The sequence below is a fragment of the Manacus candei genome, unplaced genomic scaffold, assembly GCF_025592945.1.
Source record: "Manacus candei isolate 608988 ecotype Guabito, Panama unplaced genomic scaffold, ASM2559294v1 h1tg000025l, whole genome shotgun sequence".
Classification (NCBI taxonomy): Eukaryota; Metazoa; Chordata; class Aves; order Passeriformes; family Pipridae; genus Manacus; species Manacus candei.
The window spans coordinates 6,777,583-6,795,696 of record NW_026138073.1 but is presented as its reverse complement, the minus strand read 5'-3'; positions in this window follow the sequence as shown (position 1 = coordinate 6,795,696).

Sequence of the window (18,114 nt, the reverse complement as noted above, 5' to 3'; positions counted from 1 at the left end):
AAAATATTTTTAAATAAATAAACGCATACCTGTACATATACTCACACTTCAGAGGTTTGGGGGAGTTAGATGAAAGTGGTTGTTGATGAAACTCAAACACCGTGTGGTGGTGCTGGAATTCAGAGCCAGCTTTCCGGGATTAGGTGTCCCCGGCTAACCTCAGCTGTTAGAAATTATTTTGGAGCTTGGCCCTGGCAGGTGAGGAGTAACCATGAGGAGGAGAACAAAAGGGTTTCTCTCTCTTCTGCCCCAGCCTCCCCCCTTTGCAGAATTGGGCAAATGTGGTTTTAATTCAGAAATACAAATGTCATCTTCAAAGTCACTCTGTGAAGGAAGGGTGGAGAATGGGAGAGCCAAAAAAAAAAAAAAAAAAGAGAGAGAATTGGATTGCAATTTGTCAAGATGTTTTTAACTGTGAAATTGAACTGGAAAGTCTTAACAGCTGAGTGGTGAGCAAGGGGGGGAGGAAGAGGGACTGGGAGTGCTGGAGCTAGTCTGCAGTGCACTTGAAATGCAACAGACTTCCTTGCTGTCCCAAACAGCATCTAATATTTTGCTTTCTTCAAGGCCACCCCTTTTCTGATGTAAATAATCCTGTGATCCCATACCACCAGGAGTCTAGGGAAAACAGCTCCACCTTACGTGCTGTTCTTGGAATGCTGAGAGCAAGGCAAAAGTGTCACTGAAAGCTGTTTGGGACCATTAAGTAGTAAAGAAACATTTTTTCCCCATGTTATCCCCCACCTCGTGCTTTTGGAAGTCTCCAGGCTGGGAGGTATTTTTGCTTCCTGCAGGTTATAGGAGCAATGTCTGCGTACGTGCTACGGCTCTGACAGCAGATGTGAATAATGCAAAAGGGCTACGAACACGAGAAGTCACTCTGAGCTCTTGCTGTACTTTCTTAATGTATGTGACATTGACATAATACGCCCCAGGGCATTTTGGATCAGATGGCGTTCGCCTGTTCCACGTGCTGGTTTTATGAACAGCAATCAAGTTGTGAAACACATGTAGGCAGCGTGTGTGGCGAGTGGCTTTCCCTCCTGTGCTTGGGTGGGAAGCACACAGCCATGGTGAGGGCAGCACTCCCAACAGAAACACCACTCTGCCGTTTGAGGAGAGGACTCCTGCTCCCTGGCAGGGCTCATGGTGGGCTGCTGGATGGTGGTGGTGTTGTTATCATCATTTTGTCTGACTGTATGACACACACAGCACCCAGAAACAGCTTTCATGGCATACAGAAGCTCGACCAGATACACATCACAGGAGCTGACATGTGAGCTGGATACTCTCCTCACCAATACAAGAAATTAAATCCTTCACTTCCCAAGCACACAGGCTGGATAGGAGGGTCACAGGGTCAGTCCAAGCCCCTTTTCCTCACACTGAGGAGCAGCAGCCCATCAGTCAGATACACATTTCAGCAGCACTGAGAAGCACATCTCCCCCTCCCACATCCCTGTCCTTCAGAAGAAAAAGTCCATTTCTGTAGGGACAGAAAGCAGGATTAATCCCTCTCTGATTTCTTCCTCTAACTCCTTGTCCCTGACACCCCATTCCAGCTTTCATCCTATCTGGCCTATTTAGTCTAGAGCAGGGAAGACAGAGAGAAGACATGATAACAGTCTTCAATTATGTAAAAGGCTTATGCAGAGAGGAAGGTAATAAATTGTTATCCACATCCATAGGGAAAGCACAAAAAAAGGTAGTGAGTTTAACTGCAGCAAGGGAGACCTAAGTTCAGCACTAGAATAACTTTCCTGCTGCAAGGGTCATTGGGCACTGGAGGAGATTGCCCGGGGGGCTGGGGGATCTCCACGGCTGATGAGGTTAAAGAAACACTTTAGACAAATGTGTCAGGAGTGTTTTGTGTGGGGGTGGTTGAGGTGACCTGCTCAGGTCCCTTCTAGCCCTCTTTCCTCTGCACCATGGAGATAACTATCCCAGCCTCATTCCTTGGCAGACAACCATGACAGAACTCCCCTTCACCTGTTTTTTTTTTGGTATAAGAGGACAATCCTGTGGCAGCAACACACTTGGAGCAAGGAATAGATGAAGCCAGAAGACAGGATCATCTCCTATCACACAGCAAGCATATCTGTCAGGTTCTGCAGGACCCGGACTGTTACTGTGCCCACTCCTAAATAATTTAATTCTCTCTTAAACAGCAAAAGAAACTCAAGCATCCTACAAGTTCACTGGCTGCAGAGGACAAGGGTTCACACTCACAAACCCACACTCTGACTTCAAAGTAGTGGTATCTCAGCAGCCTCCCCACAAGCAAGACAAAGAGAGTTGCTTTGCCCTGTGTAAGAATACCAGGTACCTTGGACTGTGCTCACTTTTGTGACTGGTACTGCCTCATCTTGCACAGCTCTTGCAAAGAAGCAGCATCCCTGGAGATGTTCTAGTCTGAAATGCACTTCTCAACAAGTCACACTGAAAATAGAACTGATCATATTTTTACATATGGATATCCCTAAGTGCTTTGCTGGACTGGGGCCTTGCCCAGTTATGTTTCAGGCTCCTGGAGGTCAGTAGGGATTGATTGGCCTCTCTGCATGAACTGCATTGAAAGCCTACATGTATCAGAATGAGGATATTTTACCTTATATGTGTTTTATCTCTGAGTTTTACATATTGACATAAAAGATGGTCAATAACAACAAAATGAGAAAAAAGAGTCCCTCTTTCTAAAAGAGTGGTGTGAGTGAACCCTAACAGATGTAATTTGTATCATTACTGCTGATGAAGTTAGTAACCTGTAGCAAGGAGACATGGATCAATAGCAACTTGAGAAGATGCAGCTGCACTTATCCAAATGGATATGAAAAAGGAAGTGAGGTGTAAAAGGCAATAGCTGAATATTTAAACCAGATGAAAGTTGTAAGGTAGGTTAGTGACCTTGAAAGAACCAGATAAGTAAGAAAAGTAGAGAAGGGCTACAATGATTTATATACTTGCCCTGCACAAATATTACAATGCTTATTGAAGGGTGTAGTAAATTATGAACAAAGTAGAGCTTTATGATATTAATGACAGAGTAGTTTATACAGAAAGGTTGGCAACTTTGGAAAGGTAAGAGAAATTACTTTTGTTTTAACTCTTTTTTTTTTCCAGGCTTGAACATTTCTTTTTCTGACATGCAATTTTACACTTGACAATCTGTTTCCAGGTCCTTTGTGACAACAGTAGAACTCAATGTATGGAAAGCAGAGGAACACTAGGAAGTGTAAGGAGACATGGAGAAAGAGATAGTAGGTGCTAAAAGCTGGCAGCTCACCAAGGTCCTGTTTCTGCCACCGTGGAAAGAGGTGGGAGTTTTGGAATTGACCAAGAGGTTCTCAAACATTTATCATAATTACTGTGTTGATATCCAGAACCCCTGATCTTGGATCATACCATGCTGGTGTCCATAGAAAAGACAAAAGACAACAACCACCTCCCACATGCTTTAAATCAGGCAAAGCAAGGCAGAGTTTGGTAGGACAACAAGGGGCCACAGCACAAAATGGTTCACACGTGCTTGCACAGGAAGGTGGGCCAGGACCTCCAAATCCCATCTCACATCCAAATGCCTAATCTAGACTAAAGGGAAGGACATTTCTGTCTTCAAGAACAGACATTTTAAACTAGCTTAAAGGATTTTGTTAAGGAAAAAACCAAACAAAAACCAACCAACAAAAAAAAAAACAACAACAAAACGAAACAAAAAAAAAAAAAAAAAAAAAAAAAAAAAAAAAAAGAGGAGAAGAAAAAAAAAGTCCACCCTGTACAGTTTTCAATATATGTAGTTTGGTTTGCATAATACAGGTATTAATCCCAGTGGAAGGGACAAGTCAGTCATCACAATACTCATAATTACACATGGAAATACATTTGTAATCATATCAAGTCCCAGCAGTGACTCTAACAACTTCTTGGACCATTGCCATCAACAAAAGAGCCAACTCCAGAGAGAAAACATTCAGGGGCACAGTTTGCACCAGTTAATCAGGGCATGGTCAACTGCACTACTGGGACACACCAGCCTGCTGATCATTAAGGTCTGTGACTGCCTTTTGCTGCAGAGGATGTGAGTGGCTGTGCTCTCCCCCAGCCCTGAGACTGCACTTGGTGAGATCAGTGGCCAAATCCTTACCTTCATCAGCAGGGTAAGGCCTGAGGAACTGGCACTGTGCAGTGTGCTGCTCATTATTCACCACTTGCCATGTACAGGTGACCTGAAAACCTGACCCACAGCCCAGTGAGTCCCCTTTGCATTTCTCTGTGCTCTGGATCGAGCCTCAAGAGAACAATTAGAATGAATGAGCTCAAATAAAAATGAACTTTTGTGAGTGTATTTCTGATCACTTTTGCAAGCTGCCCTTTGCCCCCTGCAAGAGCCCTTGCCCAGGTGTAACGTGGCCAAACAAAGTTCTAGCTAAGAGAAGATTGCAGGTTAATAACCATACTCAAAGAGCTGCTTACAGGGGGAAAAAATGGGTGAGAAATAAAAAATATTCAACAGCATCACCACCCAGAGCGAATAAATTTCACAGGTAGGATAGTGCAGATACAGCTATTATGGAAACATGAATCTTCACCTCCTTTACATTATTATGTTTTTCCTTCCTTGTAAGATTTGTTGAAAAAGTAGAATATGCTAATAAACCTCTCTGATTTGTCTCCCTTGAAGTTTTGTGTGAGCAGAGTAACACATTCTATTTGAACTCCATAATTCATATGTAATTATTTTTAGTTATGTTCTCTTCAACCCTCCACGGGCAGCTAATGAATTTAGGAAAATGTATTACCTTGAATTACCCACTGTAATTTCTCACCAGCATTAACTTGAGCTCTGTTGGCAGCTACACTCTTAAAAATCATCATTAAAACTTACCCCAGTCAATGTGTGACCAGGACAAAGAGTTTTCCCCCATGACCTCCTGCCTCTGTGTTACTCAACATCTCATCCTATGCCATTCAGGGCTCTAGTATCTGAAGACTGGAGTATTTCAGCTTTTCCACCTGCGAGAATCAAGGGATAAATACGTGTTTCTTGGTCCACAACAGCAGCCATCCTGTGATGAGCTAACTATGCATATGAAGGTATTCCCATGGGACTTGGCATGGACAGCATGAACTAGGCTGGAAAGGCAAAGGCTGGGATGGAGTCTGCTGCTTCAGCACGGCAGTGACACCATCTACAAACACACTGTTTTGCCACAAGTGCCAAAAGGAGCCAGGAGAATAAGGAGGACAACACCCTTCACCCCACGCTCCATCCCTCCTCCACTGCACCTTCAGGAGCAGTGGAAACCGACGGCTGCCCAGCTTCACCCTCACACCTGCAAACCCTTCCATGGCCTCATTTCCTCTCTCCTCCGCATCCTCCCACAGAAACTGGGCTATTTGTTAAACAGAAAGACTGACTTCTTCTGCTGAAATATTTTAAGATGGTCTGTGCCTGTACATGAAAATGGAGGATTTATTTTCTCAAAGAATCCGCATTTTCTGAAGGCTTCGGGAAACTAATTTTTAAAGGAAATTCATAATTATTTGGGGATTTTTTTTGCCCTTACAATCTCTTCTTCCTTGCAGGCAACGATCATCCAGATTTCTTCATGGGACATTCAGTATGTGCACTCATTTTCTGATTTAAATAAGAAAAAGATCCATAGATGTTAATAGAAACTGAAGTTTTGTGTCCTGATGGTGCAATGAACTTTCACAACAGTGAAACACAGAGTTAAAAAACACTAATATGAAAAAAATGTTGTCATTTGAATAACTTTCACAACAGTGAAACACAGAGTTAAAAAACATTAATATGAAAAAAATGTTGTCATTTGAATCCATCATAATCAAATAAACTAGTCAATACCACCTTAACACAAAACATTACAAACACCAAAGTAACACCTACCTGTGAAATGCTTGATTTTTATGAAATTGTTCCTTGAGAAAATGGTCCCATAGAACTTTTTAACTCTACTTAATCAGCACAAAACAAATCAAAGAAGATGATTTTCATTTCCTTTTCTAAATGAAAAATGTCCATTTCATGAGGGAAAGGTCAGCTGTTAGGCAGAGTGCTGGTGCACTTTAGAGGACTTAAAATCTGCACCTGGACTTTCTCACATCCTAAGTATTCCCCTCCCTCAGCCTGGCTAAAAATTGCTGATTAAAACCACTTTTTTGTTCCTGGTCCCTTCATTATTCTGATGATTGTGTCTTTCTCTCTTACAATTTACTCTTCCTGTAACATTTTCTGGATAATATGCAATAAATTCTGGTTTATGTCATATTCTCAGCTAGACAGCTATAGAAGTGTTAAATAGCTACTGTGACATGTCTAATAAATAGCCATCTAGCCACATTATAAATAACCTCAAATTCAGCCCAAGAAATACTGCAATAAATTTGGTTTTGCCAGTACATCTGTATAAATATCAGTACTAAGATGGATCAGAAAGGCTAACTATACTAAAGAGCTTTGATTTTGGAAAAAGGCCATGTGCAATACTTCATTCCCCTTAGGAGAAAAAAAAAAAAAGAAAAAATTGTTCAGCAAATAATAGAGCATGGGGAAAGGGAGAGATTCTTGAACAAGCTGCAGTTTATTTAGATGAGAAAAAACGAGATGCGAAGCAGGACATGTTTAACTGAATGTCTATGGAAGTTGCACAATCTTTGCATGCCTTAGAAAGCAATAACTTTCCAGTTATTAATTAACTCCTATTGCCAATACCATTACCAGCAGCTGGAAACATCTACTGAACAAGACAGACAAGTACCTTTTTCTTCTAACTGCAATCCTGTTTTGTCTGCCAAAAGTTTTGAAAAATATTCCAAGCATTTGGCTGACTATTCAGTAGCCTCATCAATATCCCCCTCCTTGACATTTTTTCACCTACCACCCACGTTTTGCCATTCTTTGGATGACAAAAGCCAGGAGCATCTCAACAGGGAGAGGCTGGCATGGCCCTGGCAGGAAGGAGAAGTCTGTCCCCCACCTCCCATGCCTGATGCCACCCTGTTCCACTGGATCAGGAGCTAAGCTGTTCATCTGTGTTCCACGACATAGAAAAACATTTTGCATTTCCATTGCTCAAGTTTGCACATCTTTTAGGTTACTCCATAGCTTTGCTTTCTCATTAACCAAAAGACCATTCACTCATGTGAGCAGTGATGACAATACCTGCCACAGTTCTGTGTTTATTCCGGCCTGTTTAGTTTAACTTGTTTAAGTTTTATTTCTATTTATAAACTTAGGGGAAGAAATTCTGTTCAGAGGAAACTTTTAATACCACTGTCCATTCCCTATTTATATCCTTCTGGAGCTCTGTGATAAGAAGATAATACTACCAGCTTCCCCTGTGTCAGTTTGCTCACAGAAAAAAAGACAAGTTACACAATAGTTCTACCATTACACAAAGGATGTGCATAAACATCTGCATAATCTAATATTTTCCACAGGGTCAGACTAATAGGTCGTTTACTCCACATTGCTTTCTAACTTACCAGTTCTAACACTGTGGAGGCACACAGTTAAATTACGAGAAAAAGAGAATATTTCTTCAGCATTCAGCTTTAGTCATCAGTGATGGATCAGGTACGAAAGGCTGCCCATGGAAACTTAAATTTTGAGCAAAGCATTGCAGATGTGAAAATGGCAATTTGCTAGGAGCCCGTGGACCATGTCAGAAACACATACTACACACTTACACTGAAGTGTAGTTACCTTGTCTCCTGTTCCTTGGGACACTACCACGCAGTAAGCTTGGAGTTCTTGCATCAGCTACATTGATTAACATGAGCTTTCCAGGAGCTGATGTACCTGCAGGAGAAGAGATCAAAGCTGTTTGCTCTCATAAGTGATACCATGACTTTTTCAATTCCTTCCATGATTGTCCAGCCTTAGACTGTCCCACTCTTTCCCTGGACATCCCTCCGTGGGGATCTGCATCTCCTTTAATGTCTGAGCATGGAAGGAACAGTCTTGGATCTCCTCAGATTTTACATTGTGCCATCAAAATCCACTCCATCTTCTCCAGTTATGACTGCTTTTCTACCTGAAGAGGAACATGGCAAATACACAGATGCTGTGGATCACATAGGGTAGTTTTCTCCAGATGGGATCTAAGCTCTTAATTTTATAAATAAATACAACACAGACTATATTGACACACTGTCCTATTCTATTCATGTGGTATCTCAAAGAGGGACAGTTTTTGGGGAAAGCCTGAACTGCTTCTTGATGGAGCAGTGAAAGGCTCTCAGCAAAGCACAGGATGGGCAGATTGAAGCAGAAAAGTGTGTGGGTACAGGAGGTCCGTTTTCCCTTGACTGCTTTAAATCACAGTCTCATTAAATGTGGAGGGTAGACGTAGGGAACCATGAGACTCAATTAATAGGTCATAGACTGCACATATCTAATTATAAATCCATTTGGCCCTAGCCTAAACATCCTAATCTTAGTCCCAAAATATACAAGTCTGCCTGGAGCGACGCAAAGCAGTGATAGCCCATGCAGGGACTTGCCAGCCTCAAACTGTCCATGTTGTTCTTTCAGTTATCACAGTTTATTTTTTGGACACTGAAACCCCAGAGGCTGCAGAGCAGTAAGGCACCACAAAGGATACAGTGATTTGTGACAAATCACTTCAAGGACAAGGGGAACCTTCTCAATGATATCACTGTCTGTCTGTCTCTGCATGATGTACTGCAAAGGTTAATTTGTTTTGAAATCCCTAGTTTTAATTTGCATTACTGATCAACCTAGCAATTATAAATGTTAATCTATTCTTCGGTGGCCTTAAATTCAGAGATTGAGACTGTTGAACTAAATAAAAATTCCATCCCTTGCTGTGATTTATTAAAACTTTAGTGATACAGAGAACCCACTGAGTCAGAGCACTGATAGAAGCATTCTTTCAAGGCACATCCTTAATTAGTTTTAAAGCAGGATGGACCAATTTATATCACTTTGATTTGAATCAGTTTTGTTAATTGTGATTTAAAACACAATTTAAATAATTTAATTTGTTTTGCAGTTGTGCTTTCTAACAGATATTCTTGACAAAGAGTTAATCTCAGAGACTGACAACTAATATAAATGTTTAATTGCAAAGAAAAGTAGTTTTGAGGTTGTATTTAGTATTTGTTTTTGTTAACTAAGAGAACACACTAAAGCCACACTTACGTCACTATATACCTAAGCATTTATTTTGGGTTTTGATTTTTACATTTGATTTGTGAGAAAACAGGACATGGTGTTTTTAGTCACCTGATTAGCTTTTTAATGTGTGCTTTGTGTCATGCTGCTTCTGAACAAAAATATCCAGAAGAACATAATTGTTTAAATGGAACTACATTGTGTCCTGCATATTTTAGGAAATATTATCAAAATATTCCTTGCATTTCAAGGCAGCTGATGTACTGAACAGTGCAAATATCATCGGCAATAAACCAGCTGAGCTATTTTTTCCTTGCTTCCATGTTCTTCAAGATCAGAATTGGCTGATCTCAAACTCTCCCCCCCACACCTTTTACTCACAAGATGGAAAAGGATAAGCAAATTTTCCTGTTCTTTCAACTCCCAGTTATTCTCTCAACTTGGAATACTCTAGTCATTAAGTGATGTAAAGTAGATAAAATAAAAAGAAGAAAATGTTCTTTTTGCACCTGCAAAAAAGGCTGCAGCTGTCAAAAGCTAGTTTATGACTCAAGAAACTCCAATTCCAGGTGTCTAGTTAGTAATTTCCCCCCTTTAGTAAGCTGACATTCTTCAGAATTTTGGCAGTGAATATATACTCAACTGTTATTTTTTTGTAAGAGGTTATTAATAAGAATATAAAATCTTATTTTAGGCATTCATAACAAATTTAGGCTGTCATCATTCCAGAATACATGACTTCAAGTCTAATTTTAAGAGGAGAAAAATATTAATTCAAAAATTCAAAGATGCACTGGTATGTGTTGTAAAAAAACACACACAGAATTCTTGGCACTAAGGAACAACAGACAAAAGGACAAGATTGTGAATGGATTGATTGCCATGTATTTTGGAAGGAAACACAACAAAAACACTCTAGATTTTTTTTATCCAGAGGATTTTCCTCCCACCCTCAGCTGAGAACTGAGCCTGTCCTGGTCTGAGACATCATCTCCATGACATAAACGCTGTGCTGGTACATGTGATACCTTCTACCACTATCTGAATTTTGCAGGGGAAGTTATGCACAGAGCACCATTGTCTTGTCAACAAAAAGGAGAACTGGTGAAGCTCGTGTTTCTGTTGTGTGATAAAGTATGATTTTTGTCCCTTGCACCTGGATAAAGACCTTTCACTTCCCCACAAGGAAAATGCCTGGCAATGAACTCTCTTCTCCACACACCATCATTCTTGGACAGCATGACAGAAAAGGCACAGCTTTAAGCCAAAGTGTCCTTTCTTAATCCAAATACTTATTCTAAATTCCATCTAAACCTCTACCTGATTAGAAATTAGTTAACTAAGTTAATGTGGCTGCTGGGTAAGTAATAGAGCTTTTCCACTCAATTACTTGACACAAGTCTAACACCACAGTTTCTTAGGGCAATGACTTGTCCTTGTGGACTCAATCTAAAGGTTGGATTCTATGATCTTGGAGGTCTTTTCCAACCTTGATGATTCTATTATTCCCATCCCTATCAGTAGGACATCTACACTGACTGTTTAGGGAGACTAGCAGGAGGACAAGACTAGGGTCTGCACACCTCCACCTCTGAACAACAGCACCATAACACCTCAAAATGCACATTGGAGCTGGGTAATAATTCTTCCCCAGGCTATTCTCAAGATTTGGCTCTAGGAAATTCCTGTTCCGTGAGCCAAAAACTCTGTGGGGTAACAGAGATCAGGCAAAGGAGGTCCAGACTGCAGTCTGCAATGAGGGTTCACACTATGTCCTTCATGTCTTAGTCAGCTCCCAGAGTATGAACCCTTATACTCATTTTCAATCAGTTTTCTGAAATAGGAGACATTTGTTTTAATTTGTCTGCAAAGTGCTGAAGATGCCACCTGGTACTTAGCTACCAGTGTTAACCGACACCAGTAAAAATTGTATGTTCATCCTTAGCTCCTAGAAAAGGATTAATTCCCCAGTGTGGTAAGAATTTGAAACTAAATTAAATAAGCAAGCAAGTTAGCTTTTCACCAGTTCTGAGTTTGCAGCACAGGAATATGCACATCCAAGAGGTGTGGGAATGCTGGGACGAGGCAGACACTCACCTGGGAGGGAGCACGACAAAACACCCAGGCAACATTTCCGTAAGGCCCTGCAGAAGTACTTCCCAATCAAATGAAAACTTGCATGAGAAAAACTCAAATGAAAATTCGATAATTATACAGAAATTTCACAAAAGGTTAAAAGCGTTTCTGTGGAATGAAATTTTTGCTTACTCTGAACTTCAGAGCAGGCGGAGACTAAAGAGAGGTGCCAAAAGCAGTAACTGAAGAGCTGTCACCATGCTGCAGCTAAGGACATACACCCACGAGTTCCCCTTAGCAACGTCTCCTTTTCTGCTGAAAACCACCATAGTTCACAATTCCTCCACGCAAGCATCAGCCTACCTGGAAATGGCAACTTAAATGTGCAGAACAGACAAAAGGGATCAGTAAATACCTCAGTCCTGTATGTGGAAAGTTGCACTTTACATTCAAGACCAATTAAATACTTTAAAACCTCAGTGAGTACCTGCAAGAGTTGTGTCTGCTAAGCCCATCAAGTCTGCAGAACTTGCACAGGAGAATCATAGAAAAATTTTGCAAGGGGAGGCTCAAGACACGCTGATGTAATTTTTAGTGTTTTGGAAAACATAGGAAATTCCAGCAATCATTGAATTAAATCTGAATTTCTTTCTGAAAGATGTGCTTTAGGCAAATATAAACCATTCAGTAAATACATGGAAAAAGTGATGCCCTGGAAGAAATAAACAAATGATATATAACATCAGACTAAACAAGGTAGTGCAAGGCCAAGAAATAACAGCTATCTTTGAAATCATTAGGAAGTAATAAAAAATAAATATTTGAAATATTAAATAAAATAGAAGAAATAATTATTTTCCCCTATCACTCATGTCTAAAGCAGTGCAGACATGCAGCTCAAATGTCACTGAATATGGCAGGTTTCATCCCAGCCTGATCTGAATTTCAGGTTGGCTCTCCTGACAACAGCAGCTCATCAAGATGTCTGTGATAGCCAGATACTTCACCTCCTGTGTGGGTAGGGAAAATAGAGCAAGTAAAACTAGCTGACTTCAGGAAAATTGAGAAGCTGTAATTCATACAGAATTGGCCCAGAAATAATCAGATTTCTAACTCCTTTATTTGTTCCTGGACCAGATCCATTCTGACCAGATAAACTCCTCCTCAGTGCACTACACAGCTCTGGTGTAATGAAGTGATGGGTCATGCTGGTGCTATCGTATCCAGGATTTATGAGGAGACATTATCGCCTCAAATCGGGAATTGGAAGGGGCAGAGGTATTTTGGTTCAGCTCTGCAAACAAGTCTTTAAGGCATGTTTGAATGGGTGGGATGTAATCAATCAAATTAAGGTGCTGTGCATGGGTGTATCTCCCCTGACCTCAGAGGGAATTCCATCATACATTGGTACAGGATCTGACTGGTTAGGAATTAATTAACCATGCACGTCTATTAGCAAAAGCATGCACACCTCCTACAGGTAATTCAGCATATTTCCTCTCCTTCCCTGAAAGGAAAATGCCTGGTGCAGATACCAAAGCTGCCTTCCCCGTCGATCCCCTCTCGTCTCTGTTTGGCATGTTACTTGCATTCTCCATTCAGCAGCAGCTGTGCATAGTTGGTCAAACATTCCAAGTTGTTTGTCAAAGTTTTGCTAAGGCTTTTCATCTCCCTGCTTTCCCATGGGGCGCCCAAACATAAGTCATCTCTGTTGGCTTTTGGAGCAGATTAATTCAGAGCACAGCTTCAGAACTGGCAGGTAATCAGTTAGCTGGAGGTTAAAGAGGAGCATTTTTCCCTAACAAGTGCAACAAAAAAGGTGGGAAAGGTATTTCTGAATTAGCACATTTTAATTTGGGTAATATATTTCCTAGAGGCACACCTCCAATGGCAGCTCATGGGCAATTCTTTCACTAGATGCAATCTGAAGAACCACTGGAGGTGGAGGAAAGCTAATCAAAGCAGAAGGTCTGATTTATCACTTCTGAAATCCACGATGGGGATAACAAACTGTAGCCTCGAGGTTTTGGGCCCTGAAGCACCCTGTACCACCCTGGATCCATGATAACAACGAGAAAACCTCCTGCTAACATCACTCACGCTTATCCCCAAGGCTGCTGGAGATGTTACTGTAAGGTGTTGGCACAAGGAGGAACCAGGGTCCTCCAAAAGTGAGGGCAGGAGTGCAGGGGCTCTGCAGCACTCAGATAACTGGCAGTGCGACAGAGGAAAAAGGATTTTGGGGGTCTGACCACACAGGTTTTGTCACACAGTGAAGAGGGAAATAGATTGTATCTGCCACATCTTGGAGCCTTGATCCATAGCCAGGTAATTGGTAACAGGAGTTTTCTGTAAAGATGAACTCCGTGGAATTTTTTAACATGAATATCTCTCAAATAATTTATTTTATTTTGAGTTATCTCCTAGGAAACAGTCCATTCGTGTCAGCATTAAGGAGTAGGATGCCATGCATAGTTAGGAATGCCTGTTAACTTCCACACTCCAAATACTCATCCCTACAAGACAGGAGGAGAGAGGATAGCATGGGACCTGATCTCAATGAACCCTCAGTGGGATCCCGGCTCCTATTTATGCTTCAAGAATTCTCACTCCAAATTTATGCCCAAGCTGTATCATGTGGTGTCAGTCCAAGTGGATGCATAGGTAGCTGAGTGAGGTCAGTAATTAATTTGACACATCATGGCTCCAAATCCCACAATGATTTATGGATGTGAAAAACTTTCTTACCTTAATCAAAGGGAATATTCATGTGCATGAAATCAGATAGGTAAGATCAGGATCAGTCTCCAGAGAAACAAAACGATGTAAAGGCTGTTATTTATCATGACTATGTTGTTTTTTCTGAGAGGAAAAAAAAAAAAGAAAGGTTTGAATTATAGCTATTTGATGGGTAACATTGCAGTAGACAGCTTAGTCCTTGTAATCTGCTGGCACCATCAGCAGAGGACTAAATCAAATGTGTTTTTATTCATCTTATCTATCTATTTATGCAATCCATTGCAATGGTTATTCAATATTTATGTTGTCTGCGTGAATTACTGCATATTTCATTCTCTTTTGAAAACTAGGATAGTTGAAATAGTACAGCATTGCTTTTTACCTGACAGAGCTTTAATCTTTTGCTTATCGTGGTTTTACCTGAACTGTTGTTCAAAAAAACTAAATAAATGAGGTTTTGGCAAGATAAGGAACTCCCGTATTAGACCCTGACACCGTTGGTCATGGTATCATGATACACCTGACATCCCTCATAAATAATAAGTGTGTGAAGATCTGTTTTTTCCCTGACTGTATTATTTTGAAGATACAGCATTCACCACACTGAATAACGTTCAAAACTGCTCATACTGTAGCCAAAGTAGCCAAATTCCATCCTTTAGGAAGTAAAGATAATCACTTGCAGAGGTCAGGAAAGACTTTCTGCTCTACTTCCAGGAATAAACATAGTCTGTGGCTCTTCTTAGCTAGTTATATCCACTCTCGGTTTGGTACGAAATATCCCAGAGAAAAATAGATCAGATTTCTCTAAATCATTAGAATATGCCTACTGCTGCACTCCAGCACGGAGACTGCAACTCAGCATCTTGTTCCACTTGGCAGTGAAAAACCAGCTGATAGTTAGATTGGAGGAGAAAATCTGCAAATATAGACTTCAAGTGAGAGTCACCTGCCACCTTCTAGGTGCCCACCACCTCCAGGGTGCAGGTGACAGAAGGTTTGAAACTTCTGTGGCTAAAAAGCCTTGCTCCTTGACCTTGCTCCTGAAGAAACCTTGTCATATACTTTTTAAGACATCAAAAGGAATCAAGAAGACATCAGGAGGATCCAGGAAGACATCGGTGTGGATCCACAATTCAGATTTCGGAATCAGTGCACATTTTTCATTGCTTATTCTATACAGAAGCATTGAAAGGAAGAACTTAGAATGACCTTAAAAAACTGAAAACAGAAACAGGAGACAACTCTTGATGCTGCTGTGCCATAATCCATGCTACCCCAAACCATTCTCCAAGGAAAGAAACTGAAAAATCCCATCAAGGAAACAGTGCCATAAAACAGAAAAATAAAGTATAAACAGAAAAATAAAACCAGACGCCACTGTGGTACCCAAAGGAACTATTACAAGCAAAATGTTTGTCAGTATAGGACGCTCCACTGCACACATCTGGTGTTCTCAGCAATACAGAACATTTCTTTAATTGCTACACCTGAGACTGAGAGCAAGAAGTAAATCTAGGCACTGATCTCGATGTATTTTGAGGCAGGTGGAGGTGAGTAGCAGCATGAGGATTTCATTGACAGTAATCAAGCACATTACTGTGTGGAACAGACACGCTCACTATACAGCTATGCCTTTGTAATTTGATGTCTGTTTTTTAAATCTTTCTCGTGCCAGACATTGTAGAGATAACTGTGATAAGCCTCCCATTTGGTATATATCATCCAATACTTTTTTGCACAATCCGAGATGTCAGTGCAGCAACAGCCAGTGGAAAAGGCAATGGACTAGATGTCAGAGCAGCTGGACTGGTTCCAGTTTGTTGCTTCTTCTCATGGGTTGTTGCGTGTCACTGAACTTCTCTGTTGCTGTTTTATTTACTCAGACTGTAAGTCCTAGCTACGTGTTTAGACACTACCTTGCATAATGAATCCGCATTCTCTCTCAGGCCCTCAAAAATGTGCAAGTTAGTATTATCCACTCAAATTCGTGACTTAGACTTTTTCATAAAACAAACACAGTGAAGCTGATGGAACTATGGAGAGAAAAGGATTTCAAGACAGGCACAATGCAAGAAAGGAAATAAATACCACTACTCTGAGAAGCTGTTTGGTATTTCTAAACTGGAAAATGAGCTACTGGTCCTCTTGTTCAGCATCTCTATTGCCTTCACCTCTCACTAGGACGGTGGGAAGTTTCTCACCATATTTGTAAATAGTGTGAGTCCATAAAAGAGTATGCTAAATACTGATATTAAAATGTTCACATCCTTAATAGAAGTAAATATATTTTATTCTGAACTCAACCTGAATATTCTAAAACTGATTTTAATACTTTCTTTCAGAGTAACACCAAGGATTGCCTTTTCTTGACTCAATTTGTTATAGCTTGCCCTTTGTGAACAATGGCACGTTGTTGCCAGCTGTTATTATTACCTATACATTTTTCAACTGTATTTCATGTAGACCTGGTGACCTGATACTCCATTTACCCAAAGTTTTCAGTTCTCAACCCTGTCATTTCTCAAATCAAGAATGACATCTCTTGAACTACGATAACTGCCTTAGAGCATTCTCATACTTCACAAAATGAAAATTTAGCCATTTATTGCCTTACAGCACATTTGAGGTCTGGAAAAAATATTAGGTTTCCAAGTCTCATTCTTTAGGTTGAAACTCAGGTAGGTGCTCAAAGATAATTGTGTTCTTGGGACTCACCAGTATTAAGTACAGGATACAAAGGTGTCCTTAAAAGAGTCACTTGGTTTGAGCAAATCTGAGTCTGTTCAAATAGTGTCTTTTCTACCCAATTTGCCCTGCTTTGACACAATTTATTTAAAAGAGGAAATAATTGAACTAAAAAGCAAAATGGACAATTTTTTTTTTTAATGACAGAAAATTTCCCAGGTGTGATGGCCCATTGCTCTGATGATCATCAGTGCAGCCCGAGGAGAGGACTGTGTGAAGAGTTCAGCAATCAAAGCCATCAGTCCTGCCTGTTATGATCAGCCTGCAATTTTTGGCAAGTGTGGGCATCACTTTCCTCATTTCATCCTTCTGTAGAACACAAGCAGAATAGGACATCAATAATTCCTTTCCTGAAGACCACTAGCTCATTTTATCTGCATCTACTGGATGCTCTCTTTGGAGCAATGCTCTGCAGACATTAACCAGTTTTCTATAGACAATGTCAAAAAATGTTACCTTAATATTGTTAAAAAAGGACAAAGTCAGAGACTTGCTGATCCTTCCTCCTTTTGATGTCCAGAGGAGCTGAAAGTATTTTGAACGTCTGATTTTGTTTGCAAGGAATGTAATGCTTTTTTAACAAAGCTTGAATTTTCACACTGGAAAAAAAAACCAAACACATTAAGCATCTTGAAATGATGCTTCTGAATCAGAAGAGAAAAGCTTAAATCAGACAACATCCAAATTCAGAAAAAAACAAACCAAAACAAAATAAAAATACCCTTGACAGCAAAAATCCCAGCTATATTGGTCCTGAAAGACTTTCTTGTGATGCAGTTGTTACACAGTAATATATTTTCACAGATACATAAATAAAATATTAAGCATACACATACTATGCAATTAAAGTTAATAAGGAATGCATATGCATTGATGCTACCTATCCACATCTAAATGAAACATTTCCTCTTTTCCTTGTCTTTCAGAAACTCCTGAATCAGTGGGCTTCCAGACTACATTTCTTTCTCGCTAATGAAAGATTCCCCTATACAAAGATTTGTGACTGACTCAATGACATGGCAATTATTTCTTTCCTGTTTAGAAATATCCTGAATAGCGTGAAGCTGAATTTCAAGCTGCAAGTACCTCTTCATTGTGCAACTGCTTTTTCCTCAAAATTACGTTAAACTTATTTAAGGCTTTTATTTCATTTAAAAATAGATTTCCTGAAGCTGAAAAACCTTTGGGTTTTCTTTTGGCCTTCCCCTCGTTACTACTTCCCATGTAATGATGCCATAATGATTCACTATTTGATATTCTCTGGCTTCAGACTTATAGTCTAATTGCCTAATTTCTTATGAGAAAGGCAGATAAGGAAATATTTCAAGAGGCTTGTAAATAACTGACAAGGACCACAAGACTGCAGTTATTTTTAATTTATATCTGAAATG